This window comes from Hermetia illucens, chromosome 5 (genome assembly GCF_905115235.1).
Source record: "Hermetia illucens chromosome 5, iHerIll2.2.curated.20191125, whole genome shotgun sequence".
Classification (NCBI taxonomy): Eukaryota; Metazoa; Arthropoda; class Insecta; order Diptera; family Stratiomyidae; genus Hermetia; species Hermetia illucens.
The window spans coordinates 45,910,186-45,925,301 of NC_051853.1; positions in this window are offsets into that span (position 1 = coordinate 45,910,186).

Genomic DNA, 15,116 nt, shown 5'->3' on the forward strand with positions numbered 1-15,116 from the left:
TTACATAGGGCATGATTCTACCAAGTTTGGTGGAAATCGCACTATTACTAACAAAGTTATAATAGGTCAAAGTAGCCGCTTCTTTGCGAATTTAAGACTATCAACTAATGGGGCAAATACGTTTGAGTGTGCGAGAGGCTTTATAAAAGAAATACAGAAAACCTTTCATACCTGAAGCGTCCAGTTTCCGGATTCCCGACTTGTCTTCAATGAAATTTCTACTCCAGACTCAAGGGGAATCCAAACCCCTCTCGACGGGTCTATCAAATATCTGCAAAAACGAAGAAGGGAAACCCTCTTTAATCTTATGCATCACAGACAGGCACGCTCTAAGGTAAATATTGAATCAATGCATCACTATTAACCGCTAGATCTTTTGCGTCCCGGTAGCAAGGAGATATTACCACATGGTCCCCGTAAATTATGATCCACCAATGTCCTAAGTAAATCCGCAGCACCATGGATTCCAGAAATCTACCTATTTGGAATCATTTATGATAAAGGCAAAATTGATAAATTGGGGAGTTAATCATATATGTTACATATGGATACAGTGAAACCATCCCAGAGCAATTTTCCCAAAATTTATTTCCACAAATTTTCAATATTCACGTTAACTAAAAAGCGTTTAACCTACCCGAGTACTCAACAACATTTTATTCAGATGATAATTTAGCATCATTAGCGAGGTATTGAGCGAACAACATTTATTTTCTTTCATATGTTGCTTATTCATAGTTTTCTAACCTCTACCAAAGGTTGCACCTATGAACAGTAACAGGTCTCCATGAGTGCAGTAATGGATGTACGTGTGGACACTTCCAGATATTACAATGAAGCAGCTAAGCCGGCAATAAAAGCAAGTGATACACTTTCAAAATGTATTCGCTCTCGAAATGCATCAAAAGTGAATTGCCAGCCTTTCAAGATTAACCGAACCGCTAGTAGCCGTGAGAAATCGAAACCAAGACGGCTCAAAAACCGAGATTGAAACTTCTTCAAAGAGCAGGCAATGGAGAGGCACCTGAGCTTAGATGGGAAAATTTTGGAGAAGACTTAATAGTGCTCAAGGGCCAATTTTCAAATCGCTGCTTGACTCATCCTCATCATGTGTGGAACGAATGGCTGAAGAAGAATAATTCCACAATTAAACACCTGTTTGTCTGTTTGGACTCTTTGGACCAGACTCCCAATCGGCGGAGCCTGCTCCAAAGACACACAGAAGTTACTCCCCGAGTGAGCTCAACTGTTTCATGCGTATCACATACATATGAGCGTACGGGGCTTGTAGTCGCGCGGCTCCAGTTCGTGGTGACCGCGCGGACAGTAGTCGCCATTCGGATCTTCTCCCCGGGGTCCGTCTAGCAACGCATATACTGGGGAGCACTAGGCGAATTACCGATAACTGTTTCCTCATTTTAAAACACTCAGGTGATTGTGGAATCCGAATTGGACGCAATACTGTCGTAGCTATTTGACATGGTATTGTACATGCCCCACTGTATGGTAGATGGCTAAGTAGACGAACTAGGGAAACCCTGCCCGGCTCAAGTGGTGTGAATCGCTAATGGTGCGAACACGATATGGATACCTTGGCTAATAAACTCTTCTAATCACGTAATTTCTAGTATTCCGGGCAGGTCGTTTTCTCGATGAAAAATGCAAATATCTCATTCCGAGATATGTTTATGTATATTTGAATTGTTGATCCAAAGTTGGTCCGGATTTATGGATTACAGAAAAAAATAGAAAATCAAACAGATTTTAACCCTGAAGCATTGAAGTTTCCATTCAGTTATGAAGATTATAGAAAATATACTAATTGAGCACCTGTGGAAGTCAGGAGAAACCAAAACACCGTCAGCAATTATTCAAAATACGACTGGATTGCTGAAAGTTGAGGTATGAGCAAAAAAGGTACACTCAATTGGATTGTTCAAATCATAACGCGGTTAAATAGAATAGTATCATCCTAATTTGAATTGGTATTGAAGGAGGCATCGATAACAAATAATCACTTTCTTGTTCTAGAATATCATCATAACCACTAATGGTATAATAGTCCTAATTGAACCTTAACTTTGATTCTCTTTCAACAGTCTTGAGTTTTCAACTAATGTCCCCAGGCATTGCTGACGGTTCAACCATCAGGGTGGACACAACACTACTTCATACTCTCTCTGAATTGATATTGGCTCATAAAAAAGTGGTCTGTGCACAAGAGGGAAAGGCTAAGTTGTTCCTTGAGTAAGGCGACCCACCATCAAGTGGATGGGGTTCAGGACAATTTAGTCCTCAAATACGAAAGTGCCTTTGTCATAAGTTTGCTTGTCTGAGTTCATTTGACTGTACACGTCAACACAGAATTGTCCATGTTTTTTTTCCCTTATTCCACCTATACGCTTTGCGCCTCCTATTTCATTGACAGGTCTGGTTTGTAGCGCTCCCAGTTTGCGTTAGGTAAATTTGGTAAATGGTGTCAATATTATTCATTTTCGTGCGAATATATCGATGGTCTATGAGTATGTGCTCAGCACATATATCCTATTGAAGCACTTTGGAAACAAGAGGAGCATAGAAAATGTGGTAGAAATTACCTCACTCCGCCAATTAATAGCAACCTTTGGCTCGTTGCACATTTATTCAGAAAGATATACGCCAGTCCTGCTGTTCTTAGTGCTACACAATGCTTCATAGTTCACGTTTACGTCGGCACTAACGATTGCCTGAAAATTATATGCCTCGCAGTAGTTGACTAGGTTCTCCAGTTTCTTTGTGGGTGTTAGCTTTCACGGATCGACTAAATAGTCCCCACACTCCCATTTGCCTCTTTTCCCCTTATTTTCTTTTTGCCACTAAATCACATACATTGACTTATCTCCTACGTTCTAGAACCTAGCTTTCCTCCAATTCACTAGTCAAGGTTCCTAGATCAACACTATGTTCAGACCCTCAGTTTCAAATAATTGCCGCCATTTTAATATCCTCAAGGTTTATCTGGACTACCTTCAACATTTGCCTGCCGCTTTTATTATCATATGTCGTCCAGGATCACACCCTCCTCTCTGCGCTTGGAACCAATCAAATACCATTCTTCGCCCTAGAAGTCGATATCCTGAACCTTCAGCTGAACAGGCAATTTCTCTGGAGCGTCAATATCTAAAATATCTAAAAAGTCTGTATTCAGACTTCCACTCTCTATTCTCGCCAACTCCCAGAATGACACCATTCTACGGAGTGTCATGACATCTAGCCAATCTTTAGTCCCCTATTTTTCGCAGGCTGTAAACAAGATTTCTTTGTGCAAATAGCTACTACTGAACTGAAGCAAAATGCAAGGTTAACACATCCACACTTCAGCCCCTCAATTTTTTCTGATATTTTGCTAGCACAATGGCTATCTTTAGAGGGGATAGCGCCCCTCTTTAAACTTTGCCGAACTTTGTTGATCCAGCAAGTTTACTTCCGAAAGGTTTTCGGTTGAAGAAAGTTTTCTGCTGTCGTCTAAGATTCCAACTTTACCCTTTTTGCTTGATTCAAAATTCCTTTGACAGCCATCATATTCGGCGAGAGATCACCCACACTGTTGAATAAATTCCTTCTTTATTCTTAGCTCGTTCTACCGACCTCTATCGCCTCTAGGCTTCACACGGCTTGTTCTCGGTTAAAGTTAGTCTCCCCACTCCTCACGTGATTCTATTCATGAGTTCGTACCTATTCGTTCGTACCTATGTGTACCTATGACTAAAAGCACACCAGGTTGGGGGATGACAAAACATGCCCAAAAAAAGCTCCCTCCTTAGAAAATGCACTGTCTCAATCGCAGTTTGTTTTTCAGATGGCTACGGTTTCTTTATAATGTTACGCAACTACACTTTATAAGCTAGTAAAAACATTCTTTTACTATTACATATTGTGGCTTTGTGAGAGCCAACCATGTATCGATGGACGAGAATTCACCTTGTATACCGAAAAAGTAGTCGCACTTATCTCTTTGGCTGAATGCTCAATTCAGTAGCCATGTTCTACAATGACCAATAAAAAGGCTAACTGTTCGGTTTGGTGTACGTCCCTGAGGTGTCTTTAGACTTTCCGAATAATGTCAGCCAATTAAATCAAAAGAGGCCGCAATCGATCCATGCTAACCAATTTTATGTGGGGTGAGTTTTAACTTTGGATGTCTTGAAGGACATATGATTTCAGCTGGTTGTGCCCTTTTCAGAAAATGCATTGCTGCCTCAGACCTCCAATTTTCATTCTTTCCTAATCTATCCAATCCACTTCCTATATATGGTAGATACTCCATGGTAGTTCTTGATTTCTTGTGGATTTATTTTGACTTTTTTACACCATTGAATTGCATATATTATTATAGTTCCTAATTTTTTTAGGTCATAAACCCCGCTGGGTTTATTATTTTGAAAGTTTTTTAGTAGCAAAAATTGAACCTTATAAGCATATTAAAGGACTTTTGTTTCAGGATTAAAGGATCCTAAGTTCACATCCACTTGATGTCAAACCGGACCAACAGGAGGGCAAATTGGTCCCGGTTTTTGGTGAGGCAACGTCTAATGATTATGGTCTTTAGACCAAAAATAGTGAGAGCAGATTGTTTTCTATTTGGTCCACTCCATATCAGTATATTCTACCAAATCTCATACTGCGACCTATTTTTTTAAAGTAAGATCTTTTGCGGGAGGAATGAAGAAGATCTTACTCGTCAACTAGCAAAAATATATGTGTTTAAAGGACTCAGTTCACGCCAGACTAAAAACTACTGGGGAAGACAGATGCCGGAAAGCTACGAGGGCTCTACTGAATTACAGGTTCGTAGCAGGAAAAAAATCGGGTTGCAGCCCGAAGATACTACTTTGGATATACACTGCAATAGTAAGGCCAATGGTTACCTATGGGAAGGTAATCTGGGCAGAAAGAACTGAACTCAGTACACAAGCCAAGGAGTTACACAAACTCCAAACTGGCTTGTATGTGTATCAGTGGGGCAATGAAGACATGCCCAACAGCATCCCTGAAGGTCCTTCCGGGATTAATCCCTCTCCATCTGTACATACAGATGCAGGAAAGGAGGGCAATATTCAGGATGTCCAGGAGTATCAGTGAGGCGGGGCCTAAACCGAAGGAAGATTGATATTCTTTCTTTTTTTCTCTTCTTCGAAATTACTGATTCCAAGGGATAACATGACAACGAGGTTTCACTCCGATAAGAAGTTTGAAACACTTTGGAGTAACAAGGCCAACTGGAAGGGCTTGGCTGAGACCTACGGACGGATTCCTCACAGCAGAGGGGGCGGGTTCCAGTGTCATTGGTCCAAGGAAAATGTACTTGGAGCCAATGGGTAGTTACACTAGCATATTTCAGGCGGAAATATACGTCATAGACAGATGTGGCTCCTTTAATCTCCAAAGGAACTATAGGAGGCAGAACATTGCTATTCTCACCGACAGCCAAGTAGCGATCAAGGCACTTAGGTCGAACCAGGTGAACTATAAACTGCGAATGCCTTGAGAGACTAATACGCTCGTCCAACAAGGTCTGGATACTCTGTGCTCCATCCTATGTTGGATTGAAAAGCAATGTGGCAGCGGACGAACTAGCCGAGAAGGGAGCAGGGACGCCTTTACACGGGACAGAACCCTTCTGTGGAATCTGAAACGGTTTAATGGCTATGACATTAAAAAATGAAGAGGAGCGGTTGAGGTAATTATACTGGGTCGGTCTACCAGGAATGGAACAGTCCAGGGTACTTATTGGGGGATACGAACCCATGCGCAAAAAGGATTGCTTAAACCTCACCAAAAAGAACTTCCAAATCATAGTGGGAATTCTCACTGGTCACTGTCGGTTAAACTATCCCCTAGGCAAGCTAGGGACATCTACGGACACTGCCTGCAGGTTCTGTGGGGAGTGTGCTGAAACCTCTATACACGTTCTGAGACAGTGTCCGGCACTTATGCAAAGTAGGTCGAGGCACCTAGGAGAATACTTAATACCAGATGCAAAGTTGAAAGACTTAAAAATAGAGAATATACTAAAATTCCTAACGGTTATAGCCTTTCTTGGCATGCTATAGTTAATAGGTATACTATTACCAGCGGTGTTTCCAGATAGCTGCGTGATTAGAGCACAAGCCTGACGTACGGAAGATCGCGGTTCGAATCTCATGGTGGCAGTGAGATTTGTATCGTGATTTGACGTCGGATACCAGCCGACTCAGCTGTGAATGATACCTGATCCAAATCGGAGTAATAATCTCGGGCGAGCGCAATGCTGACCATCTTGCCTCCTACAATGTACTGTAGTGACCCGTTACGGTCTTGAATGAAGTGCTCCAACACACTTCAAGGCCCTGATCCAATATGGATTTTTGCGCCAACGATTATTATTATTACCAGCAAAAGGGGCACAATAGTTCTTTCAGGACGCGGTGCCACTATCCCTTAACACAATAATAATAAAAGGATTCAGTTCAGATTTTTTCAATTTTTTCATTTGAACAAAAATCTGACTTTTGCATTTGCGAATGTATATAAGACGGCCTTTCGTAACTGGGGACCATTTTGGTCACGCTGCCAAAGGTTAGACAGCGGCTAAGTAGTTTGGGCTGCAGTACAAACAAAAACCCTTGCAGACTTTTGTGAATCTAAAAGAGTGAAGACGGAGAACACACAAATTTGTTGCTGAAGAAGAGCCTATCAATTTCAAAACAACTGGGCACTGCGTTACAAATGAAAGGCAAGTAAGTCTCCTTCTCTTCCTCACAATGATCGCAAATTGGTAGACCCGCTACTTCGACTTTTTCAAAATGATAATTTACGATTAAGAGAAATGTCCAGTGTAAAAATATTATAGCATCATATTTTCCCACTGCTTCTGCTGGTTCTATCATAAAGATTTTACCAATCGGCAGGAGCTTACCAATTGTAAAAACAGTCTTTCATCATTTCCATTACCGATAAGACCTGAGTGTCCTGATGCACGCACCAGGATTGCTCCTTCAACGGACCGGTTTCAAACGGCACCTAGAGGAATTTTCTTACCAGCGCATCGTATACTTTGGCAGTATTCTGTTTTATACTCTATACTGTCAACATGACTTGACTGTCGGTACATATTCAAATGGCGCGTCAGTTTCGACGCAGATATCTCTCTGCTTGAACTTGGATTGTAGTCGTAATGCTTCTGAAGGACTGCGCCTTAGTTCAATTCCTGTTCATTGATTATGAGTGAGTATCTCTTTTCAAACACGAACCTGGAAATCGTATTCATACATAACCGGCATTTAGAATTTTTTTTAATTGATTCCTGCTGTCAGCAAATTTTTAAGCTAAATAGGCATTACACGCATGCATCAAAATGCTTTATACACGAGTATCCCCACTTAGAACACTAATTTGTTCCTTCAAAATGCTTTCTGAGTCGAAATTCACGAGAGAAATATCCAAATTAACTAGTAACATAAACTAAGAGCATATTGAATGTACACTCGTACATTTCCCCATATGGTTCCGAAACCTTGTCGTCTACCAAGGGCAACGAATGAGGCCTAGCGGAAACGGTGCCGAAGCTGTTCCGTTGTATAAATGACATAACACGCTGTGATCACATCAGGAATCATAATATAAGACGTTTTACCTATCGTTAAGACGCCTTTGATGGTAGGATCGCTGAACTTCGAAGTCAGTGGAAACAACCAGTAATCGTACGGAACAGTGACGGCTTCATACGCTAGATATCCACTTAAGACCTGCTTCCACACCAACCAATTCAAACGAGTGAAACCACTACCTTCGAAGTATGTTTATATTATCGGGACGTACATCCAAAGACTGCAGAGTGATTCATATCATGACCCAGATGTCGAATGCCAGACATTAGTCGAGTCAACAAAATAACTGAATCAAATCAGGATAATAGGTAATAGGGTAGCGGTTTCGACATAAATTGCTCTAAGGCGTCTAAATTCAAAATGAGAATAGTGTGCCATGAATTATTTTGTTATTATACTGGAAGGAGAGGAGCCTTCTCTATGAAAACTCCTAAAAACCTCTTGCTCCAATAGACCAAATCGTTTCGCATGAATATGGATCCTCCTCTAAACAAGACTGACGATGATCGATTCCCTGCCGTCTTGTCACTCCCAAATAATTAGGAACGGAGCGTAATTAAAGGCTTTTCCAGTTTTCATAAATGTGCCCAAAACGAAAACCGTTAAGTAAACTCGTGAACTGCTGTCTCCGCGTTCGAGTTCTTAAAAAGAAGAAAATTAGGCTGATTGATAGGAGGTGACGGTGAGGATTCCAAACAACCATTAAGCAAACGTAATAGCAAACGAAGAGAAGAATCCTTACATCCTTACATGAGGATAGACGATTCTGTAGCCTATACAATGACGAAATCGATGAGCGATACCATGACCGTCCGGTTGTGGATAAAATCAGGCTCAATAGGTTACGGTGGGTGGGTGACTTAATCCATATGGATGAGGATGATCCCACCCGGAAAGTCTGTAAGGGCAATATCTATGGCAGAAAAAGAAGACGAAGCAGACCCTGCCTAAAATGGAGCGATGGCGTAAGTCAGGACGCCAGACAGCTTTTAAGGATATCGAATTGGTGAACCTCGGCGCAAAACCGGGATGTCTGGAGTTCCTTATTAAGGCACGCCCAGACCGGATACTGATTGGTGCGCCGTTGATGATGATGATGATGAATAGCAAATGCAACATGCATACATTTTTAATATGTATACTCAGGACATCATCATTGTATCAAAAGGAATATATGTACTTAAGAATCGGGATACGATTTGGGTGTGAGCAGCTCTCTCATAAAACAATGATTACTGTTTGGATTATCTCAGATATAAATCCGAACAAATGTTATCACCGCTGCCACTTGTGATGAGTATTGAAGTGGGGACTAGTGTTTCTACGGGAACTGAATAAAAATGGTTTGATTTTACTTTGCCCCAGTTGACCTCAGGTCAAACAAATCTCCAGGCAACAAATATTTAAAGAGGATTGAAATTCGACAAACGATCGTAATTACAGTTTCATCGATAGAGCCTATGCTTATTAAGCCACCAAACCTGAAATAAAATGCACAGCAATTCTTTTTCCCTCGGCTAATCAAGAATTTCGGCGTATTTACCCAAAAGAGAGACAAGACAAGGCATTATTTATTACTTCATCACGCAGTTCTCCATTTGCTAACAGCATTGACTTGAGACATTTAAATCGCTCAGTTTTGTTTTACCAAAAACCAATATCTTGTTTACTTGTTTTGCCATCCATCCTTAAAAATACGCTCGAAATTCGGATTCGTAATCGGACGACCCCCTTAAAACTAGGCCGATATAGTCCTTGCCAAACAACCCGGATGCTTCAATGATATTTTACAGCATTCTATGGTGGTTTTCTTTGATCAGACTTTCTTGACGAACCTAAGACTGCCCTTCTCGTTGCCATATTTGCTTTAAAGGCTATCTTATCCTCTATTAACTCAGTCTAAACGTAGTGCACCCTCCGTTAGGCTATTACTGAAATCATATTCTTCAAATATCTCTTCTCTTTACTTTGAAGTAAGTCCTCCAGTACTCAGTTAAATAGCAACTAAAAAATTTGAAAACTTGTTATTCCTCAAGAATAAGACTTTGGGTAAAAGTAGACAATGCTGAGCAGAAAGAATGTGTAAATATGTGAATCGCGTGCACGAAATTTTCAATTAACTAAAGTTGGGTTGGTACCCCACAAGCATGTATTTGAACGCAAGCTGATTACACTTGAACTTACTGGTTCGCGTTTTTTAAGAGGAGCCTCCATTTTGGCTACTCCAGGCTTGCGATCTGCTTGATTTTATTTACTCAGTTACCATCATGTGTAAGGTTTTTGTTGTACATTCCAAATGAAAGCAAAACCTGCAATTGATTTTTTGCAGCCGAAACTGCCTCAACTACAGATTCACACAATTATACTCGGCAACCACTAATAGCAGGGTTAAACCAGTTGAAGCGCTGCTGCCGATACAACTCCAAAAAATTCGGGTCCACAATAATTTGCAATAAATATGGGGTTAGTGTGCCTCCCCGCACACACTCCTGGCCAAAATAGACAGGTGTCCGGCTCAGCTTGGACTCTTCGGCTTGGCGTGCCTATTTGCCATTCAAAAAAGCCAACGAATTCTCGTTCGGCAGCGGCCAAATTCAATAAAAAGATTGCTCGAATGTTTGAGTTGCGAATGGTATGCTTAATTGGTCGTTGAACTTTGCCGGAACAGAGCTTTAATAAAAAAGAACGGGCTAATCATCTTCGTTTCGAATCCCGCCAAGTTGGGTCTGCCAGTGAGCCAGCCCCCGATGGCGGCCGTTGGAGTCGAAATCCAATTCAAGACGTGGATTTCCGAGTGGGATTTCTTCTATTCTTGGCGATTTTTCATAGAGGCCGGCCCAGGTCGGGGCACACTGGAGCGCACTCACCTGCAGGAAGGCATTGCTTCCATTTATTAGCGTGAATTTTTCAATTGGATTTTTTCATTCTTCACGAATAACGCACTTGGCCGCAGTCAATCCCCGAGCAATCCAAATCTGAAACGCCTAAGCTCGGGCCTAAGAAGACCAAGAAATTAACTTCCTATTCTAAAGACCGTGCAGCCAAGACGGGGTTAATCTAATCTCTAATGCGATGCCATAATATTTCCTACTTTAGGTTATTATCAGCGGATTGCATGAATGCTGTTTGGGTACTTAATTTGAATTCGTATTAGCTTTTCTAGGTGTTGGCTTGAGAACGGTGGAAAAGAAGATTTTTCCGAGATTTGGATTGGAAATATTTTCTTGTGGATAATCTGAACGTGATTGGAGCGAGCTTGATTAGATTGTGCAAGCAGAACCGTTGTCCTACGATGTACTTTACGGTTCTATGCTGAGATGAATCAAACTGTAAATTTCCATACTCGTGCTTATCTCACATTATTTATAATTATTTTCCTGTTTCGCGGACATGCACTGCAGCTATGCAAGGAAAGTTCAACTCAGAACTAATGTGCATAGTTGGGTGGGTATGGTCCATGTCTAATTGCTCCAGGAAAAAGCAGACGTTATGTAATTAATGCTGAACCTCAGCCTCTATTATTGGCAGTGTTCCAGCAGTTTCAACGGCCAACCACTTAAGCTAGATTTATTCGTCGCGCTAAGACCTCCAAAGCCGTTAATTATAGAGGCCTCAAATGCACACAAAATAAAGCCCATTCACAGGTCTTCAACACTAGCTCTGAAGTGACTAGAGGACTTCACAGTTCCAGAACGATGGGATTATGCTTAATATCTTCATTTGTGCAGCCAGTTATCATTAAACAAATATAAGTCCCAGACCTCACAATGTAATTGTTCACTCTAATTACGCTAAACCTGCCTAAATCTTACTTCTAAGGTAAATCTATTCCATCGTTCCGTCGTCGTTAGAAGAATTCAATTATAATCCGACTCCCTCATTCCCTCGGCAAAATTAGCTAGAACAGCTGACCACATCTGGAACCACATCACCCAATGACTAATTGTAAGTTACTCGCTCACCTTTGAAATCATATTTGTGTGTCAGTACGAGAGCATTTTAATAATAAACAATGATCAAAACATTGGCGGCAGGTATCGATCTGAAGGTGCGGTTTATAGTACAAATCCCCCGGGGCCACTAAATCCATCAACCAACCATTCACGTATGTCTCTAACTGTCGAACAAATTCAATTAATCACGAATAAATAATGTCAAATTTTGTTCTGAATATTGTTTTATTAGATGGAAGGCGAACTACACAAGCATTTAACACCTTTTGTTCCTTGTTTGGTGCCAGTTCTGAAGTGTACAGGAAACCTCTTTCATTACACATGTTCTTAAGCACGTATGCCTGGAGGTGTTAGTAAAACTGAAATTGTTACCGCTAAGGCAAAAAAGCGAATTTAGAAGCCAAAGTTTGGATTGAGAAGAATGTTATCTACTATGTTGGCAGAAGCTACAAAACCACTTTAGCTTAAACCCTGCAACGAAACTGAGCCAGTAATGTGAGATTAACCCAACTCAGGACTTCCCGCCCAGCAGAGTCACATGCTAAAAACACCCTCCGTCTTCCCAGCGAGAGCACCATTTAAGGATTATTGAACAGGGTGAGTTTGTTTTAAGCCCTCGAACTTCTCGTCCTTTGAGCTTTCTAACTTCTTACTTCCTTTACCAGCTCGTTCTGTATGTGCACAATTGCGGAGAAAACCATAAACCACTTCTTCTTCGACTTCAGCATTTCTGTAGCTATACACTCCGGGCTTACGCTCCTTAACGGCCCTTGATACAGGTTCTTTCTCTCCATTGCGATCTTTGGGTAGTGAACCCCGCTTGCTCTGGATCCTCCGATGGACCACTATATACAAGACAATTCGGCGAATTATCCAGCCAAAGGGGTGCAGATACTGCTTGTAGCGACCATCATTCCCTGTGGGGAACTAAGTAATGTGGTGGTTGGTTTCTCCGCGTTTCCACTTAGACCATACCATAATGTTGGGAAGGAGCCCGTGCGCCACCAACTCTGACCTTACCGCATTCTTCCGTTCTATCTGCTCCTCCATACGTCTTGCATAGTATAACACACTGATTTCATTCGCCTAAAATATCGACTAGGATCATGCCCGCCAATACTGCCTCTTCTGATGTGGTTCAAAAAGCACTGCAAACTCAAAGCCATTAGCCAGTAAGCCGAATTCACCTACTCTCTTCTCTGAGAGTTTGCAAGCGCCCTTGCCCGCACAGGCGATACCTAAAGCAGAATGGATCGCACTACTCCAGCTAAAAGCGAACTTCCACACTGTTTCGGCCCGCCGACATTCTGCAACATTCTTACAAGTGCCACAACGGGACTTGCTGCCTTCTGGCATGCATATTTTAGATGCTCCCTAAAGCTCAATTTAAAGTTAATTATCACCCCTATGTACTTAGTAGCTGATTTAAAAACAACCGGCTTCCACTTTCACGGTGCTTTCTTTCGCCACTTCTCTCTGAGAGGTGATTCTCGATCATACTCGCCAAATATCCAGGACCACCTATGTCAAACAATGCAGCTTTGATTCGACCCCCGTTTTCGGAATTGAATGCGTTTATGACATCCAGTGCGAGCGTGGCGCAGTAGCCCTTGGAATTTAGTCCATCTTTTACCAAGCTCACCACCGTGCTTATTGCATCCACTGTATACCGGGTGCGTCAAAACTTATACTAGCGTCGCCGCAGACCATCGCCACTTTCGACGATGGGTTTAGGAAGCAAGAAGACCTTTTGCTTTTTCCACTAGGCACTACTAATCGAACCACCTCCTTTAAGTATTCCACAAGTTGTTTGTGTGTCTACTCTCGATCGTCGCTACCTTCTACCCGCTGAGCCTCTGGTAAAATCTCCTTCTATCTATTCTATCTTACGGGCATAATACCATCGCATTCTCCCGTGTGATGATTTGTGTGATCTGGCAGACTCTTTCTGTGGCCGTATCATTCGGGGATATTTTAGAATTAAGGCCCGAAGAGAATTTGTCCCCCTTTCGCCGCTCAACCCGGCACTCTGTGAGAGTCCTTGATCTGCATACAAATTGCCTGGTAGTCGGAATGAATATAGTCCTAAGTAACTTGCCAAGGAACTATTCTGACTAAAGCGGTGCTCACGTATGTTAAGTCTACTATAGACTGTATATATATTATGAGGCCCCAACATTCGCGCGCACCACATATAGCTCCGCGAACGATTCAAATAAAAAACCGGCTGTCCCATTCAAGTGGTCAATCATCTGCTATAATTACCGGTCAACGTTTTCTTGCATTTAAAGCCAGCGCGCTCAGTATTTTCATATACTCGTCAAGTGTAGCGCTGAGTGAACGATAGGAGATGTACATGACTATTTCACTTTCGCTCTGGTAAAGGCTTCCTCCAGTTGCCCACTATTTCCAAGAGGGTTTGTTCTCCGCAAGCCCATATAGCCGCTTAGCGTATTTGACCTAAATGCCATCATTTCGACATAGCTCGCTAATGGTCACATCGATATCTTGGTCGCCGATGATTTGCGTGAATAGATCCAGCGCCACTTGGTGATGGTTGACGATTTGCGTCCTCCTGAATTCCACCCGTTGCCGTCTGCAATAAGCCGATGGTTCGCCCCCTTCCTTTTACACCGTGAACAAATTGGATCCACAAAACCGACTTATCATCCGCCTGGAACATGCCTTTACAATCTAACCGAAGCCAAGACATCTAACGCACCGATTTAGCGCCACCTGCTCACTAAGACGACACGCAACCTAGAATATTTTTCTTTTCCTTACTGCCTCCACTGGCAAGCTGATGATCTGATGATAGCGGTTTGTGTCCCAAGTTTGTATGAAGCCCAACTAAGTGGAACTCCTTTTCCAAGGTCTCGCAAACCTTCAAACTAATGGGGACTTCATCTGTATCATTGCAGACTATAGAGATATCCGGGCTGCTAGCCCTGTTGTCGGTTTCCTGTCATAAGGACTTTCCGATTGGACTCAAGAATTTATCTGTCATTATATTCTTGGATTTCTTGAGCTCCAATATAAAGTCTCCTTTCTGGGACCGTTTAATGTGGCTAACATTAGCCCCCAAATTGGTAAGTTCTAGGTTTGCCTTCACTCTCCTAAGAATTTCAGCGTATAACTATTTGCCTCATTTAGAGATGATAATAACCTTCGGTCGTATCCTCCACCTATCTCTCTTTTTTCGAGGTATCACCTTTCTCCTAGCTTCCATATTCTCGTTGGGGTTCATACGCTCTCTCTGGAATTGCGGGTACGTGAATTTAGCCAGCTACTTCAGCCGTTCTGTTTATCTTTTCCGTTTTTTTATAAATTGAGCCCTTTTTTCTCTAAAGGGTTTGCTGTCCTATTGATTCATTTCATTTTTATCGCTGGAGCAGTTGTTCATAGGCGGAAAAATTACACTCAAAAGAAACCCAAACTTCTTGTTTTTGAATCGTTCCCATCCCTTCAACTCATAGTACCAAAGCAAGCTGTTCCGGCGTTTGGTAGGGATTTTCATTGAGGAATTCCTCCAATT